Below are 18,920 nucleotides of genomic sequence, written 5' to 3'. Positions count from 1 at the left end.
ATTTGACCAAACATACAAAGAAAAACCTAATCCTTCTCAAACTCTTCCAAAATATTTAAGGGGAAGGAACACTCCCACAGATATTCTATGAAGACATCATCACCCTGATGCCAAAACCAGACAAAGATACTACCAAAAAAGAAAATTAAAGGCCAATCTCTTTGATGAATATACAAGCAAAAATTCTCAAAAAAATTAGCAAATGGAATCTAACAACACACAAAAATATCATACACAGCACTCTTAATTAGATTCATCCCAGAGTCACAAGGATCATTCAACATACACAAATCCATCAATGTGATACACTCCATCAACAACAAAAAAACAAAAACCATATGATCATCTCAATAGATGCAGAAAGAATATTTGATAAAATTTAATATTCATTAATGATAAAAACCCTTAGGAAAGCTGGTATAGAGGGAATATACCTCAACAAAATAAAAGCTATTTATGAAAAATTCATGGTCAGTATAAAACTCAATGGTGAAAAGCTGAAAGCCTTCCCACTAAAATTTGGAACAAGACAAGGATGCTCACTCTCTTAAGTTCTATTCAACATAGTACTGGAAGTCCTAGCCACAGCAATCAAACAGGAAGAAATAAAAGGTATTCAAATTGGTAAGGAAGAGATAAAATTGTCATGGTATGCAGATGATACAATACTACATATATATAACATAAAGACTCCATACAAAACCAACTAGAACTGATAAAGAATTCAGCAAGGTAGCAGGTACAAGATTAACAAAGAAATTTGCTGCATTTCTTTACACTAACAATGAAATATGAGAAAAGGAATATAAATAAACATCAATTTTAACTGCATCAAAAATTATTTTAATTTTGCATCAAAATTCTTTTGAATTAGAAATTCTTTTAATATTGCATGAAAAAAATTCTTAGGAATAAATCTCATCAAAAAGGTAAAAGACTTATATGCTGAGAACTACAAAACAGCAATAAAGGAAATCAAAGATAATTTAAACAAATGGAAAGATGTCCCATGGTCTTGAACTGAAAGAATTAATACTGTTTAAATGGCCATGCTACCCAAAGCAATCTACAGATTTAATGTGATCCCTATTAAATTACCCATGATATTTTTCACAGAACTAGAACAAATAATCTTAAAATTTATATGGCACCATGAAAGACTCAGAATTGCCAAAGCAATCCTGAGGAAAAATGACAAAGTAAGAGGCATAATGCTCCCAGACTTCAGATAATATTATAAAACTACAGTAATCAAAACAGCATGGTATTGGCAAAAATATAGACATATGGATCAATAGAACAGAACAGAGAGCCCAGAAGTAAACCCACACATCTATGGTCAACTGAAGTTTGACAAAGGAGACAATAATATACAATGGGAAAAAACAGTCTCTTCAACAAGTGGTGTTGGGAAAGTTAGTCACACGGAAACTAATGAAGTTAGAACACACCCTTACAGAATACATAAGAATCAATTCAAAATGGCTTAAAGACTTAAATATAAGGCATGACACCATAAAGATCCCAAAAGAGAACACAGGCAAAACATTATTGGATAAACTGCATCAGTATTTTCTATGGTCAGTATTCCAAGACAACAGAAATAAAAGCAAAAATAAGTGGGACCTAATCAAATTTTTAAGCCTTTGCACAGCAAAAAAAAAATCATAAACAACAAAAAAAGACAACCTATGGACTGGGAGTAGATATTTGTGACTAATACGACTGACAAGTGGTTAATTTTCAAAATATGCAAACAGCTCATACAATTCTGTGTTGTGCTCCTGCTCAGTCATTTCAGTCATGCCCAACTCTTTGCCACCCTATGGACTGTAGCCCGTCAGCCTCCTCTGTCCATGGAATTTTCCTGGCAAGTATACTGGTGTGGGTTGCCATGCCCTCCTCCAGGGGATCTTCTCAACCTAGAGATTGAACCTGTGTCTCCTGCTTCTCTTGCATTGCAGGCAGATTCTTTACTGCTGAGTCACTGGGGAAGACCAACAGAACAACAAAAAAAAACCAAACAACTCAATCAAAAAATTGGCAGAAGACCTAAATAGACATGTCTCCAAAGAAGAAATACCGATGACCAAGAGGCACATGAAAAGATGCTCAATATTGCTAATTATTAGAGAAATGCAAATGAAAACTACAATGAGGTAGAATCTCACACTGGTCAGAATGTCCATCATTAAAAAGTCTACAAATAACAAATGCTGGATGGGGTGTGGAGACAAGGGAATCCTACTACACTGTAAGAGGAATGTGGGAATGTGTGTTGGTGCAGCTATTATGGAAAACACTTTGGAGGTTCCTCAAAAAAATAAAATAGAGTTGCCATAGATTCCAGCAATCCCACTCCTGGGCATATATCCAAATAAAACTGTAATTCAAAAAAATACATACAACTCTATGTCCATAGCACCACTACTTATAATAGCCAAAACATGGAAATAACCTAAATGTCCACTGACATATGAATGGATAAAGAAGATGTAGTGTATATTTATATGTACAATGGAATATTTGTTGGTGTTTAGTTACTAAGTCAAGACCAACTCTTTGCAACCCCATGAACTATAGCCCATAAGGCTCCTCTGTCCATGGGATTTCTCAGGCAAGAATACTGGAATGGGTTGCTATTTCCTTCTCCAGGGGATCCTCCTGATCCAGAGAATGAATCCACGTCTCCTGCATTGGCAGGCAGATTCTTTACCACTGAGCCACCAGGAAAGCCCAGTGGAATATTACTCAGCTATAAAAATATGAAATAATCTCATTAGCAGCAGTGTGGATGGACCTAGAGATTACCATACTAAGCAAAGTAAGTCAGAAAGAGAAAAATACCACATGATATCACTTACATGTAAAATCTAAAATATGGCACAAATGAACTTATCTATGAAATAGAAACAGACTCACAGATAAAGAGAACAGACTTGTGGTTGCCAAGGGGGAAGGAGTGTAGGGTGTTTATCCATATAAGATGGATAAACAACAAGGTCGTATTATATAGCACAGGGAACAATATTCAATAGTTTGTGATAAAGCATAATGGAAAATAATGTAAATCATTTTGCTGTATAGCAAAAATTAAAACAGCAGTGTGTATCAACTATACTTCAATAAAATTAAAAAAATAAATCAATGATAGTTCAATGATCAGACTGATCTTAAAAAATAAACTTTCAAAATCACTTCTCCTTCAATTTACCTTCACACTAATGTCACATTAATTTTTCTAATTTATGACTCTGAGTCACTCCTTTCCTAAAAAGTCTTAATTGCCTCCAATGACAGATTACATTTGCACTTATCCTACTATCCAAAGCCCTTCAACCCATCTTCCTGTCATATTTACTTCCCATGAACAATATAACCTGGATGACTTGTTGCTTGTGACAGTTACCTACGTGTCTCATTTCCCATCCAGACTCTAAAAATATAATGAATGTTTCAATCTTTCCTGTCTCAATAGCACCAGAGTAGACAACTGATGTTTTGGCATGCCTAGTATCCATTCTCTTTCCTTTAGGCAAAGAGTTTCAGGAAGCTATCCTTTTCCTATTGGCCTCTGTGTTCCAGTTAAATGGGCATATCTTCCAAGATATTTCCAACTATCAATTAGATATTCATTTCTTGTCATACCAGGAATGCAAAGACTCAAGAACTGAGAACAGCTGAAGCTAATTTATCCCAATGGCAGCTCTGTGAACAGACTGTTCTGCTCTTACACTGCAGGGTGCCTAGATTAATGTTCTATGGGAAGTCTAGTTGTCATCTGTTTACTTTATTTTCCAGCTTTAATGAGGTGTAATTGACAAATGAAAATTGCATATATTTAAAGGTAGGCAATTTAATGTTCTGAAATACATATTCATTGTGAAATGAGCATTAAATCAAGCTAATTAACATATCCATTCCTCACATAATTACTTTTTCCTTTTTGATGTGTATGATAAGAACACTTCAGATGTATACTCCTAGCAAATTTCAAGGATACAATACATATTTTAAACTACAGTTATACTGCTATACATTAGCTTTTCAGAACTTATTTTACAAAATTGAAACTTTGTACCCCTTGAATAACATCTCTCCATTCCCTCTTTTGCCAGTTTCTGCCAACCACTGATCTACTCTCTTCATTCATGTGTTCATCTTTTTTAGATTCCATATATAAGTGAGATTATACAATATTTGTCTATGTCCCACTTATCTTAGTTTTGATTTGCATTTCTCTGATGATTAGTGATGCTGAGCACCTTCTCATGTACCTGTTTTTTTCTTGCTGGAAGGTATCTGATTACTGATTCAATCTACTTATTTATGTGTCTGTTCTGGTTTTCTATTGCTTCTTGATTTAGTTCTGGCAGGCTGTATGTTTCTAGGAATTTATTAATTTCGTCCAGCTTATCCAATTTTTTGACACAGGTGGTCAAAATAATCCCTTATGATCAATTTATTTTTAAGGTATCCACTGTAATGTCTCATCTTTACTTCTAATATTGAGTTTTCTTTTTTCTTAGTAAATCTGGTTAAGGTCCTGTTGATTTTAAAAATTTCTCAGCTGATTTACGCTGATGTTTGGTAGAAAGCAATGCAATACTATAAAAAATTATCCTTCAATTAAAAATAAATAAATCTTTTAAAAAAGAAAAAAATCTCAAAAAACTAACTTTCAGTGATTAAAAAAATTTTTTTTTCTGTTTTGTGCTTGATTTATTTCTGTTCTAATCTTTATTACTTCTTTTCATTCTGTTAACTTTGGGCTTAACGTGTTCTTCTTTTTCTTGTTCCTTGAATTGTAAAATTAAGTTGTTTGAGAAATTCTTATTTCTTTTGTAATGCAGGCATTCATTACTATAAACTTTTCTCTTAATATTGGTTTTGTAGTATTCCATAAGTCTTGGTATGCTGTGTTTTTTTTTGTTTCTCTTGAGACGCCTTCTAAACTCTTTTTCTATTTTCTTTTTGACTCAATGGATCTTCAAGAATAAGTTGTTTAGTTTCCACGTTTCCATGAATTTGTGAATTTTCCCATTTTCTTACTGCTACTGATTTCTAGTTTCATTCAACTGAGGTCAAAAAAAGATACTTGAGATGGTTTCAATCTTGAATTGGTAAGATTGCTTTGTGACCTAAGATGTGATCTATTCTGGGGAATGTTGTGTGTGCAGTTAAGAACGTGTACTCTTTTGTTGTTGGGTTGAAAGTCCTGAATATGCCTATTAGGTCCATTTGGTATATAGTGTTCTTCCAGGTAGCTGTTTATTAATTTTCTGTCTGGATGTTCTGTCCACTACTGAAAACTATTGTGCTGTTGTCACTTTTCCCCTTCACATGTATAAATATTTACTTGATATATTTAAGTTCTCTGATGTTGGGTACATACATAACTATTAAACCTTCCCATCGGATTGACCATTTTATCATTATAATATAACGTTCTTTGTCTTAGAGATAGTCTTTGAGTTAAAGTTTACTTTTTTTTTTCCTGATATAAGCACAGCCAGACTTGCTTTCTTGGACCATTTTCTTGTCACCATTTTCATGGACTATATTTTCCTACCCCCTCACTTTCTGCCTCCGTGTGTCCTTATATCTAATGTGAATCCTTTGTAGACAGCATATAGCTGGATTTTGTTTTTTAACCTATTTGCCATACTATGCCTTTTTAATTGGAGAGTTCAATGCATTTAAAGTATTGATAGGTGAAGACTTAACATTGCTTTTTCCTTTTTTTTTTTTTTTTTAGGTTTTTGAAAGCTTTATTTCTTTTTTTTGAAGAGTATTACTTTTTCTTAATTATAAAATACATAGTACAGGCATACTTCAAAAATAGTGCAGTTTGAAAAAAAAAAACCCGTACAGTTTGGTACCAGACCACCGCAATAATAACATTGCTTTTTCATTGTTTTGTTTGTTTGCATTTTTTGTTCCCATCTTCCTCTCTTGCTCTTTTTGTTATTTGATAATTTTTGGAAGTGAATTGCTTTGGATCTCTTCTCTTTATCTTTTGTATATTGATTATAAGATTTTTTCTCTTTGTGGTTACCTTGAGCATAAAATATTTTGTAGTTATAATCACTGAAGTTAATAACAACTTCCATCACACTTTTTTTTTTTTTTTTACCAACTCAAACACTGTGTGTTTCTGTAGTCAGAATTTGCTTTTTCTTTTTCAATTGTGTATCCATTAACAATTTATCTTTTACTTTTATATCAGGGTTAAAGTAATTTACATATTACTATTACAAGTGTAACATTACTCTGTGTTTGTGTCTAATTTCCCTTTACTAGTAAGATCTATGCATTCATACAGTTCTACCTTGCAGTGTACCATATTTTTTATTTTGATTTGAAGAACTCCCTTAAGCATTTTTTTTTTTTGCAAAGCAGGGGTAGTGGTGACAAACTCCCTTCGTTTTTGTTTCTTGCTACTTTGTGTTTTGTTTGTCTTTCAGTTTATTTTTCTCTCTTTTATTCTCAAAAAAATGACTTTTTCAGGTAAAATGTTCTTAATTCATAGATTTCTTTTCCTTTAACTTTTTTTTTCCTTTGGCATTTTGAAATATGTCATTCCACTCTCTCCTGGCCTACAAGGTTTCTGTTGAGAAATCCACTCAGTCTTACTGAGAGGTGGGAGTGTGGGGCTTATATATGGTAAGTTATTTTCCTCTTCCTACTTTCAAAATTTTGTCTTTGTCTTCAACTGTTGACAATTTGATTATGTGTCTTGGTGTAGTGTTCTTTGATTTGCTCGTATTTAAGACCATTCATAAATCTGGATGTCCATTTCCCTCATTAGATTGGGGGAGTTTTCAGTCATTACTTTAAAAAAAAAAAAATGCTTTCTGCCCCTTTCTCTCTCTTCTCCTAGGACTCCCATAATGCAAATATGGTTCAGTTGATGTCATAAAATTCTATAGGCTTTCATTATTTATCTCTCTTTTGATTGGATCATTTCAAATAACCTATGTATGAGTTAGATGATTCTTTCTTCCACTTGACTGAGTCTGCAGTTGCTCTCTATTGCATTTTTTAAAAATTTCATTTCTTGTATCCTTCAGCTCCAGAATTTCAATGTGGTTCTTTTATTTTATAACTTCTATCTCTGATGAATTTCTCATCTTGTCCATGTACTGTTTTCCAGATTATGTTGTCTATCTCTGACTTTCCTGAAATGAATTTCAGTCAGCTTTTATTTATACATCGATGGTACAGTTCAGTGGATATTGCTGATTAAATATAAGGGATTAGAATAAGTGCTCTGGAAGACACAGGAACATATGAGTTACTCCACAACTTTTAGAGAAAACCCAATGTACAGATAAATATGAGCTATTTTCTTAAGCTACAATGCAATATAAGAGAAAAAACTAACTGTTCCAGGCAGAATGTAAGATGTGTTCTCACAGAGGGAGAGAGAGAGTGCCCTAAGACAACAGAGGAGATGGGGATTAAATGTACCTGGAGCATGAGAGAGGGTTTCCTAGGAGAAGGAGAATTTGAGATGTCTTAGTTGGACCTCCACTTACCCAAGCAAAAGTCAACTTTGCAAGAGGTATTGAGAGCAGGTGGTTGATGTGATTAGTCCAGCAGGAGAATGGGACAATAATTGAGGGAAAATAGAGTCAACAAGGGGTACAATTATTAAGCTACTAGAGCTTTTTCAGTGGTTCTATAGCTGCAACCTGCAGAGAAGCTCTAGAACACTCTATAAAATACACATCCCAGAATTATTCCAACCAAGGAGTAAATAGTTGGGAATTTATACCCCCATATTTCTCAGTCATTGGTTAAGAGTTGCTCCTACAGGGATATTACTTTCTAAGCACTTCTGGTCCACAGAAGAATAGCTTCTATCCCTAGGAGGCCAACTGAAGAAAATGAGAAATTCAGTTCTAAAGCAAATACAAGTAATCTCTGAAAATCTTCAAATACTCTCTTGCTATTTATTGAGTGCCTCTATTTGCCAAATACACACAATATAGTGATTTAAAGTAGGCAAGTTCTAAGGTGTCAGTGCCAAAGTATTGCTGTCTTACTGTAAGTAGCTTAAAGATTACCCAGTATAATAATGTTTTCATAACCAAAAGCAACTTAGTCTATCTTCTGTTAAACATTCCTCAGAATAGGAAAGAAGGAATTTAACACCTGGCACATATATATCTAATCTATTCCAATGATTCCTGAGTAGACATGACCTTCTAGTGTTTCTCTGTAAGAGTTCCATAAAACAAAACGTCTGGGGAGAAGAAATTCATAGTAATCTGAATTGTAAATATGTGACTGTGATCTAAAAACTGTAGCCATAATAGTATGCCAAGCTAAATAATAACTTTCAAAACTGCTTTTATTACTTAATGCTTTATGCGTATTGATAATCTAATCAGTTTCCACTCCTGGAAAGTGCCCATTTGAGTCATGTAAGCAAACAACATTCTGTCATGCTCTATTATCTCTGCTTTAATTAACCATCATTGAATATTTTTTAATCTTCAAACTTGGAAACAATCTATGCCTTGAAAGGCATAACTCATGATCAAAAGAAAGGTTTGATTTGATGAAATGAGCAAATGAATTTAGTGCTACCTCTGAGTTTCCTGCTGCTCACAATGATAACCTACAGATTTTGGTAGGTCATCTTCATTATGTAAATCCACTTACACAGAGACAACACAGCTAAACACAAAATATCAAATAACAATATAAAAACCAAAACTTTTTTTTTTTTTCCTATTATGACTTGACTGTTACCCATTTGGAGTATTCTTGAAGGGCTATAGAAAAGGCTAGGAGTAGTAAAAACATGTAGAACTGGAGTCAGAAGAACAGAATTCAAGTCCTCCCCTGACAAAAAATTGCTGTAATAGGTATAGAATGAATAATGTATAAATGTTCATGGTATTGATATTCCAATTAAAAACTGTAATTTTGATTATTTCTATACTTTGCTTATGATCAGTACTTTGAATTCAAAATCCAGTTGTCATTTACTGCTACTCAGCTTGAATAATTTACTCTTTAGATTTCCTCATCTGCAAAACCAGATTAAGATCACTTACTTTTCAGGATTACTTTAAGAAGTAAATGAGATCATATGTACAGAAGAACTTAGCACAGTGTCTGCCATGAAGTCCCCCTTCTTCTTTTCATCCCTCTGTTCCTGCACTGATTTTATTTGTGTTTTGTAGACTGTAAATTCCCTTAGGGACAGAGATATATCTTATTATTTTCTGAAGAGGCCCAGCACATAGTCCTGATCTTTACACAGGGTGGGCATTAAATTTTTTTAAAAAGTGAACAAACATGTATTGAAGCTAATTTTAGATTATAGCTCTAAATGAAAAATGGAGACATGCAATGTTTTTGAGCGTGGAAAAGACATGGGAAATATTCTAAGAAGTTTATGTGATGTTTATTTGAGAAATATAAGAGTTTAATATGAGAAATGACTCTTTAGGAATAAACTTTCTAATCAAACTGCCAAAACATATATTGATAAGTGAGCAAGTCCCTTGAACTAATCATCTTGAAGGCTGTTCTAAGATTTTCCTTTTGCCCATGACATTTAAAAAAAATTTTTTTTTAACTTTACAATATTGTATTGGTTTTGCCATTTTAAATAACTGCTATGAGAGTTTGCATATGAATCACAAGGGAAAATGACCATAATATTTTATAGCCAGATTTCAGTTTTAAAACCAAAAGTAGTTATTTAATTACTACTCCCAAACTTAGTGATCTGCTGTGGCTCGAAAGGTCTACTGACTATTATCTATAAGCAGATGAACATTAAAGTACAAAGATTTCTTAGTCTAATAATACATAGAAAAACATGACACATGAATGACATATATTTGAAGACAATTTTAAAATAAATTCCCAAAGATATACTGAGTAATAGCAACACTGTCTAGTAAAGATAGTTTCACAAGATATTTATTTGGAATATAGTGAGATTCATGTAACTACTTCTAGAGAGATATTTAGTAACACTTTAATCACATTATTTTGTGAATGTATATATAAGAGGCTCTACATTAATCCTGTTAAATATATATACTTATATATGCACAAAATATACAAATAATATGGCTATCCTACCTAGACCAAAGTCACAGCTTTCCTGTCCACTTCAGTATCGGCCACCCTCCTAGGTAAATACAATGAAAAACTATCAGCTTAATCATCCCTACCGTCTCTTTCCCAATGGTCTCTTTCCTCCATGTCAGTTACTCATTCTCATAAACACAACTTAAACCTTATCATTGCTCCATATCACTCCACCTCCAAAATGACTAATGCAAACATCCCACTCTGTTCACAATCCCCTACTCTTCCAGCTTGCTTGCTTATCTACTCCCATCTTAAACATTCTTCAGCCTGATTGGAGTCTCCAGGGCCTCCTATGGTATTGCTATTTTATATCCTAACTTACCTTTCAGCTCCTCTCCCCAGCTTCACTGCTACAACCCAGGTCTAAGCTACATAGTTAGTTAATGTGTCTATTGTGATAAACTCCCAATGGATCTCCCTGCTTCTGCCTGTCCTCAACAGTCTATTGAGTCTATTCTTGGGCGAGCAGTTAGAGTAATCCTTGGAACAGATAAGTCCTGTCGGGGAACTCTTCTGCTCGGTACTATCTAATAAAGTACTGTTAGAATAAAGATCAAAGTCCTAATAATGACCTGTAAGCATACATGATCTGGTCCCTTGTTGCTTATGTGATTTCAATTCTTTTCACTTTCCCCTTGCTAACTGTAATCCAACCACAGCCTTCTCAACTCTACTCGGAACATAGTACAGACACACTGTACTGCTCTTCTTCCTGCAGGCAGTACTGTTCTTTCAAGGGTCTTCATGGTTTACTCCTTCACCTCCTTTAAGTTTCTGCCCAAATGTCCCTTGTCAATGAAACATTTTGACCATCCTGTTTCAAGGAGCAAATGACACTCCCCTACCTCACCAGCACTACCCCCTTTCCCTGCTTTTTTCCTACAGACATATTACCATCTGACAAAATACATTCCCTTAATTTTTTGTATTGCCCATTGTTTACAGAGTTCTCATTAAAATATAAGATTCATAGGGCAGAGACTTTTGTCTCTCACTCACTGATGTAGTCCCTATTCCTAGAACAATGCTTTGGACATGGTAGGCACCTGATGATTATTTAATGAATGCTGCTTAGATTTCATGGTCCATTATTTCAACCATATTTTTTGCCACTAAATTTGTGTATATAAATTTCTAGATGATTAAGTTTAATTCTTGAAGACGATAAAGGAAAAGTTTCATTCAAGTTGGGATTTAAATCATCTTATGAGAGAACTCCAAAATTCTTCAGATTTAGGCAGTTTCAAGAATAATTCATTCCAAAACATAAAATATTGATGGTTCGGGAATACCAGACCACCTGATCTGCCTCTTGAAAAACCTATATGCAGATCAGGAAGCAACAGTTAGAACTGGACATGGAACAACAGACTGGTTCCAAATAGGAAAAGGAGTACGTCAAGGCTGAATATTGTCACCCTGCTTATTTAACTTATACGCAGAGTACATCATGAGAAACACTGGGTGGATGAAGCACAAGCTGGAATCAAGATTGCCGGGAGAAATATCAATAACCTCAGATATGCCGATGATACCACTCTTATGGCAGAAAGTGAAGAGGAACTGAAGAGCCTCTTGATGAAAGTGAAAGAGGAGAGTGAAAAATTTGGCTTAAAGCTCAACATTCAGAAAATGAAGATCATGGCATCTGGTCCCATCACTTCATGGGAAATAGATGGGGACAGTGGAAACAGTGTCAGACTTTATTTTTTTGGGCTCCAAATTCACTGCAGATGGTGACTGCAACCATGAAATCAAAAGACACTTACTCCTTGGATGGAAAGTTATGACCAACCTAGATAGCATATTAAGAAGCAGAGACATTACTTTGGCAACAAAGGTCCATCTAGTCAAGGCTATGGTTTTTCCAGAGGTCATGTATGGATGAGACAGTTGGACTATAAAGAAAGCTAAGCACCGAAGAATTGATGCTTTTGAACTGTGGTGTTGGAGAAGACTCTTGAGAGTTCCTTGGACTGCAAGGAGATCCAACCAGTCCATCCTAAAAGAGATCAGTCCTGGGTGTTCATTGGAAGGACTGATGCTGAAGCTGAAACTCCCAATACTTTGGCCACCTCATGCAAAGAGTTGACTCTTTGAAAAAGACCCTGAGGCTGGGAGGGATTGGGGGCAGGAGGAGAAGGGGACAACAGAGGATGAGGATGGCATCACCGACTCGATGGATATGAGGTTGGGCAAACTCTGGGAGTTGGTGATGGACACGGAGGCCTGGCATGCTGTGGTTCATGGGGTTGCAAAGAGTTGGACACGACTGAGCAACTGAACTGAACTGAACTAGGTTGATCATAACTTTTCTTCCAAGGAGCAAGCATTTTTTAAATTTCATGGTTGCAGTCACCATCTGTAGTGATTTTTGTAACCCAAAATGATAGTCTGTCACTGTTTCCACTGTTTCTCCATCTCTTTGACTGAAGTGATGGGACCAGATGACATGGTCTTAGTTTTCTGAATGTTGAGTTTTAAGTGAACTTTTTTACTCTACTCTTTCATTTTCATCAAGAGGCTCTTTTGTTCTTCTTCACTTTCTGCCATAAGGGTGGTGTCATCTGCACATCTGAGGTTATTGATATTTCTCCCGGCAATCTTGATTCCAGCTTGTGCTTCATCCAGCTCAGCGTTTCTCATGATGTACTCTGCATTTAAGTTAAATAAGCAGGGTGACAATATACAGACTTGACATACTCCTTTTCCTATTTGGAGCCAGTCTGTTGTTCCATGTCCAGTTCTAACTGTTGCTAACTGATCTGCATACAGATTTCTCAAGAGTTAGGTTAGGTGGTCTGGTATTCCCACCTCTTTAAGAATTTTCCAGTTTGTTGTGGTCCACACAGTCAAAGGCTTTGGCATTTATCGACTAATAAAGCATACCAAAAAAAAGGCACTTCCATTTAGGTTCTTCTTTAGAAACTACAATAAAAATAATGAAGAAGAAAAGAAAGCTGCACCGTGAGTAAGAAATGGCCATAACTATAGGTAGCCAATCATGAATACTACTTATCAAATTCAACAAAATGTGGACCAAAAGGCCAATGGCCAACATACAAACTCTCAGACCTCCAGTGGACTACACATTTTCCCAAATATCACAGTCCTAAGAGGTCTATTCAAAATTCCTTTGTCTGAAGTAACTAGATCTGGTGGACGTGGCCAAACCATTAAAAGAAAAACAAATCTAGAAAAAACCCTGAAGGGCCCGAGGTTCACTTCCAGAGAATGACAGGGAAAAGGGAGTTGAAGGAGGAAGCATGCAGGTAAACCTTTGTCCTTATCTTTGCTTTGACTTCCTGGTAGAGGAAGCCTGTCTGGAAGTGAGGCTGATGAAAGTGTTGCAGAAGCCATGATCAGCTTTGACCAGAGTCAGCTGAGCAAAAATAGGTATTAGACGACTGCACTGACAGCCTGTTACAAAAATGCTTTACCGAGTCATGCCAACTTCCTACTCATGTCAAAGGGATGAACTAAAAATCTAAATATAGCTAAGATCAAATTCACCCTGTTCTTAAAATCTTTCATCATTCTCTGACTCCTACAAGTTTTAACTACTTAGCTGAACTCTATCCTAATTTAACACTAGTCTCTGGCTTTCTCCTGCTGCTTCCTATGGTCCAGCCTGAAATGTCCGGTCACCACTATGTGAAACTTCAACGTAAAGCATACGCTTCTACCTAGAAGGTCTTCTGTTCCCCACCTTGCTTCTTCTCCCCACTAACTTCTTGAAATTCCTTGTCATTTTTCACAGAGCCACTTAATAACCCAATCATCCAAAAACTTCCACTTAAAATAGTTTTACAGTTTATGAAATAATTCATTTTTAAAAAGCATATCTGGAAATATACCTTAAACACTAAAATCATTCACCTAGAGCCAGATATCCTGGAATGTGTTATGACCAACCTAGACGGCATATTAAAAAGCAGAGACATTACTTTGTCAACAAAGGTCCGTCTAGTCAAGGCTATGGTTTTTCCAGTAGTCGTGTATGGATGTGAGAGTTGGACTGTGAAGAAAGCTGAGTGCCGAAGAATTGATGCTTTTGAACTGTGGTGTTGGAGAAGACTCTGAAGAGTCCTTTGGACTGCTAGGAGATCCAACCAGTCCATCCTAAAGGAGATCAGTCCTGGGTGTTCATTGGAAGGACTGATGTTGAAGCTGAAACTCCAATACTTTGGCCACCTGATGCGGAGAGTTGACTCCTTTGAAAAGACTCTGATTTGGGAATTTTGATATGGGAAGCAGTATGGTCATATTTGCATGACAGGAAGTGCCTTAGGCAGCAGAAGAGGGAAGACCGTGTCAAGGGGCAGAGTAGAGTCAGGAAAACCATCAAGAAGGCTACTGCAGCAGACTCCTGAGAATCAATCAGTTCCCAAATCTGGCTGAGTATTAAAATTGTCAAGGAAGCCTTTTAAAATACAGATTTTGGAGGCCTGCCACGAGTTTTCCGACTCAATCTGGGTCACCAGGCGAATGTGCTCACAGGCCAGGTGTAGAATTCTCCTGGCTCGATGAGAGGCAATAAGGAAGCAGCAGTGAGGGTGGGAGAGACTTATGAGGTACTTAAGCAATAGAATAAACACGTTTTAGTGACTGATGGACATCAACCTGGAGTGATTATGTGGATGGATAGGCCATACATTACGCCCATCAAATGGAGCATTCAGACCTTCAAAGGGAAGGAAAATGATGAGACAATCCATGGGGCATGCAGGCACAGATGAGCACTAGGTAGGTAGATATAGATGTATGGTGTGCCAGGGAGAGCTCTAGATTGAAGACCTAAGAATGAACTTAGGAAATAATGTTTAATTCTGACTAAGAGAAGGAAGAATTCTCAAAGGAGAAGGAAGAGAGATCAGAGAAACAGGAAGAAGACAAGTAAAATTCAAAATTCACTCAAGCATTCAATAGGGAAAGTTTGGCTTGGGGACAAAGTATAAAGGGTCTAAATTCCATGTAAAGAAATCTTGATGGTCTATTGTCAGCAAAAGCGGGGGAGGGCAAAACAATAATGGCAAAGGGTTTATTTACTCAAGTCAAGACTATGATATAGTAAGATTTATTTTGAGGGAACATCATTCTATCACTGGTAGAAAGGAGATGGGGAGAGGCTGAGTCTAGAAGTGGCAGAACAGTCTGAAATTGTGTGGCAGTAAAAAGGGGCTTCCTTGGTGGCTCAGACAGTAATGAGCCTGCCTGCAATGCAGGAGACCTGGGTTCGATCCTTGGGCCAGGAGGATCCCCTGGAGGAGGAAATGCCAACCCACTCCAGTATTCTTGCCTGGAAAATCCCACGAACGAAGGAGTCTGGCAGGCTACAGTCCATGGATTGCAAAGAGTCAGACAGAACTGAGCAACTAACAAAAAAAAAAGCAAAAGAAAAGGGCCTAATCTAAAACAGTGGTAGGGGGTGGACACAAGTCACCCATTTCAAGGGAAATGTCTAAGGCAGAACATTAGTCCCTGTGGGAATGGTAAAGGAAAGGGAAGTAAGGGCAAACTGAGGTTTCTAGCTCGGCAGGCTACAGGCTGAGAAACTAAGGCTGGAGAGGGCAGAATGTAGACAAAGTTCTAGAGGTGATGTTGTGGGTGTGAGAAATTTCAGGCACCATATGGTGTTTTATGGGTAGTGAGAAATATGGCTCTATTGTTCTTCTGATAGGTTGGGGCTAGTTATGATTTCGAAATCATGAGGACAGATAAGTAAAGTAAACGATAGTCACCATGGCAAATACATATTTAGTGAGGATAAATGATGGCCAGTGGTGATTGTCAGGACTGTGTGAATGTAGTATTCAAAATAAAATTAATACTACAGATACTGCCTGATCTATACCAAGCTCAAGGAGACCTACATTCTTTATTCTAAGTACTATTGGTACACACAGTAAATCAGTCTGTGGGTTTTCGTTTTTTAAATTTTGGCAATCATGTCATACTGACATTTCATACTGTGTTAGATGTTAGGTAAAATCCATGTATGGTTTTTAATTGAACTATTAATAACAAATTTTGGTCTCCTTTTGGCTTTGAAACTAAGCATAGGACTGTCCAACTGTACTGATTCCATGAGACATGATGTTTTTCTTGCAAGAGATAGACAGCTAAACTAAAAATAGTTCATCTTATATGGGCATTTACTTCCCTTGTGTAACTGAAAGTTCAGAGGTATGTGTATTGAGGGTTGGCTTGGCAGATGAGCAATGATGAGGAACTGAGGCTTTTTTCTCTTTTAGCTGCCAACCTCAGTGAATCAGCAGCACATTCATCAGGGGCAAAAGGAGGTGGCAGCGGCACCTGCATTCTGCCTTCCCATAAGAACATCTGAAAGCAGGATAACTCACCCAGAGGCAACCCCAACTCAGATCTCTCAAATCATTCTCTTTTCTGTAATCAGGGATGAAAATACTTCCTAGAAGCCATCTGCCCCCAGCACACTTTCCCTTTCATCTCTTTGCCCTGAATTGTGTCACTGTCGACACAATTTAGTCAATCACTGACTAAAGAAGATAGTATTATGAACCATTTATGATTTAACCAACAGTTGGGGCTGAGGGAGGGGCCTGTCTGACCTCAGCCCATTGCTGCAGGCTCAAATAAAGCAGGTGATTTTTCTTCTTGTTAAGCAAGGAAGGATAGGGGAAGGGCTGTACACACACACACACACACACACACACACATTTTTTTGGTCTACATATCCAGCCATCCAGTGTCTGACCTATTCTTCCAGCTTTATTTCACTCTCAAAAGGGCTAAGTATGTGCTTGTTCAATCCAATTATTAAAATACTGAGAATGACACAAACAATTATAGAGACCACCCCTGAACAAAACAGCAATCTACATTCCAACATTCAGAAAAAGTTCTTCACCTAGGTCCAAATGAATCCAAATTTATATTTGTCTGGGCCCCCATTCTCATTTAGCCCACAAGGGACATGAGAACATCATCTAACACTTTGTGTCCTACCCTGGGGCACACAGAGGTGTGTCAGTGGGTATGTTTATTACTTTTCCTCCTTAAATACCCTTTTCTCTGTCTCAGCACTTTTCATGAGCCTCAGTTTATTCTCAGCTCGGAAGTTCCATGTCTCATTCACTTCAGTGTATTTATCACTTGTTCTGTGCCCATTTCCTCTTTTTGGCTACATCCTTCTAAAAGCTGAGCTCATGAGAATGAAACCTTGTTTTTCTTTGTTGCTCTTCCATTTTCCAGTATGTTAATGATACCACTCTGAACCTCCCAATCCCTTTTCAATCCAGCTTCTTTTTGGCTTATTCCAACTGTTTCTATGATCTTAGGAATTTTAGAAAAAATCTGCTTTCTAAACAATGTCCAGGTATACATATTTAACCATAGCTAATGTATTCTTTATTGTTACGGATCTTAAAATGGCCCTGGTCCATCCCATTAAACTAGTTTCCATAACTTCCACTACATCTTTATTGGTTATAATTAAGTCCAGAAAACCACACTCCCTTGTTGCTTTATTTACCATATGAGAGATAAGACTATTAGCAAGATCAGCAAAAAAACCGCATTAAATATTCTGCTTTAACAGAATGATGGTTCAACATATAGACATGGAGTTCCCAGTGATGACACTTACCTGCTTCTAGGCCAGATGTGAAAGCTGCATTAGGAGAGTAGCAGTCATATTCATCCACCTGAGATATCCGTATTTGGTTCATTCAGTATTATTAGTTTATCTTTCTTGTATGCCCATATTTAAACCGAGCAGCTCAAGTATTTCCAAACAGGGCACTCTTCCAAAGATCTCAACAGGAGTTATTTTATTTACACAACATTTAAGCTCCCGTTGGCATATTCTAGTGATTATTGGTATCCCAGCAAGTTTGTCTTGCCTACGGAATCATACTAATTTATTTTCATTCTATTTTAGGTTTACTATATTATCTTATCGGACGTAGTTAAAACATATGTTGTATTAAAAAGTGTTTATCAGAGATACAGCCAAAACAAAGTCAATCATTTTTTAATAATTTGAAAAGAGACTCTCTAGAAAGCATGATTGGAATTAGAGAAACATATTTAAGGTATATTTTTTCTATTTAAAATTATTTTTCATAGCAAAATTGATACAAGTTTTTTTTTTTTTTTTTTAATATTCTCTTGTGAATCCCTTATATTTTCTCAGCTACCATGTTACTTTCATGTTAGGCTACACTTGATATTCTCCAAAGCAGCTCCTTGTATCTGGGCACTGTTCTTCCCTTCCCACAAATTTCAGTTTAAAGCTTGGGGCTGGTGCACTGGGATGACCCAGAGGGATGGTATGGGGAGGGAGGTGGGAGGTGGGTTCAGGATTGGGAATACGTGTACACCCATGGCGGACTCATGTTGATGTATGGCAAACCAATACAATATTGTAAAGTAAAAAAATAAATAAAAAATAAAAGGCAAAAAAAAAGTTCTCTTTATCAGGTTGGCAAGATTCCCATCAAATGCATTCCTCTCATATATTCTCCATTTCTTACAGGGAGTCTGTTGTATTCACACATAAGCCCTCATTAGGAAAAGCTCACTCTGGCCTTCTTTTAGCTGTTTTGGTTCAGTGCCACGTGATACCCCTTGTTTTTTTTTTCATTTCTTCTTCAAAGTCATGCCTCAACTGGAAGAGGAGATGAAAATACCCCTTCAGTGCCCAAACCAAGTGCCTCCAGTTTTACCACTGAAGGCCATATGAATCAACAAGAGTATAGTGTGGTCTGTAATGTGCTAAGTCTCAGGATACCTCCTGGGGAACCTCCCCTATC

General features: G+C 36.6%; 1 protein-coding gene across 11 annotated transcripts in view; it reads right to left on the bottom strand.

The window, feature by feature from the left end:
• The window catches only part of FAM13A (family with sequence similarity 13 member A), a 333,264-nt gene that overhangs the window by 186,084 nt on the left and 128,260 nt on the right, over nt 1–18,920 (bottom strand). The gene's annotated exons all lie outside the window — the stretch shown is intronic.

Source organism: Bubalus bubalis, chromosome 7, assembly GCF_019923935.1.
Source record: "Bubalus bubalis isolate 160015118507 breed Murrah chromosome 7, NDDB_SH_1, whole genome shotgun sequence".
NCBI lineage: Eukaryota > Metazoa > Chordata > Mammalia > Artiodactyla > Bovidae > Bubalus > Bubalus bubalis.
Note: the sequence above shows the minus strand (reverse complement) of the source record. Positions and strands in the feature narration are given on the sequence as shown.